Source organism: Anabrus simplex, chromosome 2 (assembly GCF_040414725.1).
Source record: "Anabrus simplex isolate iqAnaSimp1 chromosome 2, ASM4041472v1, whole genome shotgun sequence".
Taxonomy (NCBI): domain Eukaryota; kingdom Metazoa; phylum Arthropoda; class Insecta; order Orthoptera; family Tettigoniidae; genus Anabrus; species Anabrus simplex.
In genome coordinates, this window is record NC_090266.1 from 1111580129 (window position 1) to 1111584998 (window position 4870).

Here is a 4870-nt window from a genome sequence, read left to right on the forward strand (position 1 = left end):
ACGTCGGTTTAACACATCGTGACCCTGGTGAAGTCCAATAGCGTTGAATCACTCCAGCAAGGTTTTAGGAAATTCCAGGATTTCCTTCTGGTTCGCTCCATGCTGACGGCTGGTGTTCGTGGAGATAGCTGAAACTGAAATTTATTATAAAAATTGGATCCACACTCGTATATCACTAGATTGTCTTACGGTACTTAACTGCGCAATGATGTACACTGGGTTCAGTCCTACCAAAACTTCAATTTTCGAGCACATTTACCAGTCTACAGTACATCGTTGAGCTGACGGAATTTCGAGTAATATATTATATTACTAACAAGACGGTGTTCATAGGCCTGGTTTATTCTCGAAGGTTCTCTTTCGATGGTCATCCTCCCTTGTAGTTCTTACTGGAACATTCTACAAACTTCTGCAGTAACGCTCGGCGTAATGAGTGCGCTGACTGTCCGTGGTTTGGAAAGTTCCACCCGGGAAAATGTGCGGCAGCAAAAATATCGCACTATACTGAATTGATTTACGGAAATGTGAATTAGCACTCTTTAATAATAGTCGTCGTGCTGTACAGGAGGTGAACAGTTAATACCACTGTTTGCTAACTTCTGGAAAATACACTGTTCGCTGTCTCTCCTGTAACTCAACCGTTCGACTTCTTTCTAGAAAAGTCCTCCGACCATCTGACACCTTCACTGATTTTCATTGGCTGTCAGCTATCCTGCAACGTGATTCGTCCTTCAAACTTGTGAGCAGATTTCTTTGGAATGTCGCTCCCCCTTGGCTATCGGCTCGGTAGGTGACGTAACCTCTGTGACGTGGTGACCTTCACCGGCTGACCCAGTTCACACTCGTCCGCAGCGGAACGGCACGGTGATCAGCTGGTGTTCGCTCACGCGTAAACCCGTATTGCATTACAAACTTTTACCAACTTCCCAAAATTCAATAAAACACCATTTGGACGGGTACAATATTGACATGGCAAGGAACACTACTGTTCCTGAGAAGGGAGTGGCAAGTGTTCTAAGTAAAAGTTAGGTTGTTTGGTGACTATGGTTATAAACTACCTCCGTATGTTATGTTTAAACCCAAGACATCACCAAAGAACATCACATTCCCAACTGGTATTCATGTGTGTGTGACTGGATATGTTCCATGTGGCTGCGAAGACCTGATGAGCTGCACCGAAAGCAGTCCTGCCTTGTACTGGACAGCTTTAGAAATCATATTGTTATGATGCTATGAAACAACAACTGGGAGCTAATAAAACCGATCTTGCTGTGATTCCGGCTGGTCTTGCATAGACCTTGCAATTTTTTATATGTGTTGATGGACAAGCCATTTATGGACCATTTGTGGTGAGAGTACCGTATAATCCTGAATACCACCCGCACTTTTTTCCCCAAAATATTGGTTTTAAATCTTGGGTGCGGGTCGTATTCAAGCCATTCATTCTCATAAATATTTACTACGTTTACATGGAGTATTGAAATAGACTTGAATACGGTTACCGTACTCAATATACCACATGTAAACGGGCATTCAGGTCTTACTGCGTTTTATTGCGTTCTAGAAAACAAGATTGATTTTCCTCAATACGGTTACAGTGGCATGTAAGATAATGAAATACGGTAAATCAAAGAATATGTGGTAAGTATGAAAGCCGCTGCTGCGGATGCTCGATCGTCATTTGTTTCACAAGTGTTGCTGCCATGCTGTTTGCACGAATAGCTGATTTGCGGGATATCGTACTTTGCGAGAGTCGAGACTGTTGGTTACGGAAGTCTACCTCGCTCACATTCGAGTTCCGTACCTGTCCCGTGAAAGTTCTGTCTCGATAGTAAGCGATGGATTCAAAACGGCGTCTGTGGTCATTTACTGTGCGTGAGAAACTTAAAGTTGTAAGCGAAGCTGAAATATACGGAAATCGTACTGTTGGCAGGAAGTACGATATTGATGAATCGTGTATTCATGATTGGCGGAAGAAGAAGGAAAACTTCTAAAAAGTAACGGTGATTGCAGAGCGTTCTTCGGGCGGAGTGCATTGTTTCTGGAAATAGAAGAAAGACTCCACAAATTTGTGATAGAAAAATGTGAGTTAGGATATGGTGTTTAAAATGTGAGTTAGGATATGGTGTTTCTAGTGAAATGTGTCAATTGAAAGCACTAGAGATCTCAAAAGAACTCAAAACACAGGGTTTTACTGCAAGCCGTGGATGGATCCAAAACTTTTATCGAAGAAAGGGATTATGCATTCATAGATGTAAGTCTGTTTCACAACGTCTCCCTGGGGCGTATGAAGAAAAATTAACTGCCTTTCAGCGTCACATTATTCATTTGAGGAAGCAAAATTCTTATTTGCTGTCGCAAATTGGGAGTGCTGACCAGACACCTGCCTATTTTGAAATGCCGTTGGAAAATACAGTGGTGGATACGAAGGATTCTAAAAGTGTAACCATCAGAACAGGTGGTAACGAAAAGCAGCGATGCACGGTAATGTTGTGTGTATTAGCGGATGGAACCAAACTCCCTCCACATGTGATTCTGAAAAGGAAAACACTTTCGAAAGGAAACTTGCAGTCCGGTGTTATTGTTAGAACTGGATGGACAGTGCGTTAGTTGAGGACTGGGTGAAGTGTGTTTGGCAACGTTGCCCGGGAGCTTTGTTACAAAAACGAAACATGCTTGTGTTGGACAGTTACTGAGGACATACAACTGACGCCGTAAAAGATATGATGAGGGAAGGAAAAACCGATCTTGCGATAATTCCCAGAGGACTCACTTCTATTCTACAGCTGTTGGATGTGTACGTGAACCGGCCTTTCAAAACTGCAATGAAACAGTTGTACACCGAATGGATGTCTGATGGTGATCACGCGTTAACACCAACTGGACGAGTGAAGAGGCCTGTAGTGGGACTAATATGCAGCTGGATCAAGACTGCATGGGCGCGCATTCCCAGCAATCTAGTGTCCAAAAGCTTTAAGAAATGTGGAATTTCTAATTCAGTGGACGGTAGTGAGGAGAACTATTTGTGGAAAGATGCCAGCGACGAAAGTTCCTGTGGTGAAATTTCAGATGACGACGGTGAACTGTGAATGATCTCAGTATTGGACCAATTTTATTTTATGATTTTTGTGATGATTTTATTAATTGTAAGCTGTTTGAATTTATATTTGTAGTATATTTGAAGAAAATTAAATAGGTATGCAAGTTATTTGATTTTTTTTCGTATGTTGTCTCAAATTTAGGGTGCGGGTCTTATTCGGTGGCGTGTGGTATTCGGGATTATACGGTATTCTGACTGGATGGCTGCTGGAAGCCACGGATACCGGTATACACCCATTGGTAAGCTGAAGCGTCGGTCGCTCCGGCTGATCTCTCAATGGATCATTCAGATTTGGTGTAACATATCAGAAGCGATCTTCTCCAAGAGCTTCATGAAAATTGGAATTTTCAGTGCACCTGGCGACACTGAAGATGATGCTATATAGATAGATGGAAATGAGAATGATTCAGAATATGACATCGATTCAGACTGAAGTGAAACTAGCCACTCTGCTAGTGATTCCGAGTAAACATTCATACAACCTGATTAGGTATTCACATTGACGCTATCTAATTAAAGTTGAGAATTTTCCACAACATAATAAACAGCAAAGTGAAGCAGTACACGTTCTAAAGGGACTAGCGGGTAAAATCCCGCAACATCTAATATCACCAGGGTCATATAATTCACGATATCCGTATTAAGCGTCAGTTTTCAATTGAGGAGTTTCCCCTGCTTTTTCGTTTACTTTTCAACGAAGGAAACTATACATATTACATGGCTTAAGGTTTTAAAGCTATTAATCGCCTGCAAGTAGAATAGCACAATATAAAGACATGGTGTGTTTCTTCATAAGAGGATATCCATCACAGAACATTACATGTTTTAACAAACCTTTTGTCAATTCATTACATGTGTTTTTTAATTCAATGTGTATCTTGTCAATTTGTTACTAAGCTGAAGATGTTTCTTAATAGCAAACAAAACATGTCTTTATGATTGTTATCCATGACAACATAATAAATTATATGCATTGAAAGGTGGAAAGTTCTCGACTTTAATTAAACATTACAAGTAATGAATTTCATCTTGGTCCATGGTGGAATTATTATATATGACAAACTCCATCTTCTAAAGTTTGAGAAGTTCCGCCTTTCCACCACTTTAAAATCTTAAGATTTTTCTTAGATTGAAACAACATTAATTTATTTTTTAATTAGCCTGTACATGTTCTTCAGCCGTGATCTTGATTTATAGTTAAAATATGCACAAAAACACTGGTTACATAAGTAAAACACAATTAACAACTCATGTTAAAAACATGTACTTGACAAGATAAAAGTCTAAATTTCTAAAGAGTCTGGTTTTTTCTTCACTGTCACGTTTTTTTTTTTTTTTTTTTTTGCAAGTTGCTTTACGTTGCACCCACAGAGATAGGTCTTACGGCGACGATAGACAGGAAAAGGCTAGGAGCGGGAAGGAAGCGTCCATCCGTGGCATTAATTAAGGTACAGGCCCAGCATTTGCCTGGTGTGAAAATGGGAAACCACGGAAAAACATCTTCAGGGCTGCCGACAGTGGGATTCGAACCCACTATCTCCCGAATACTGGATACTGGCCACAATTAAGCGACTGCAGCTATCGAACTCAGTAACTGTCACTGTTTGACATCTCTTGATGTAAAAGATGTGTTATTCATAGAATGCCACTTGGAAAATTATCCCAAGACATACATACATACATACATACATACATACATACATACATAGATACATACATACATACATACATACATACATTATCATTATAGACTGTTATGCCTTCCAGCGT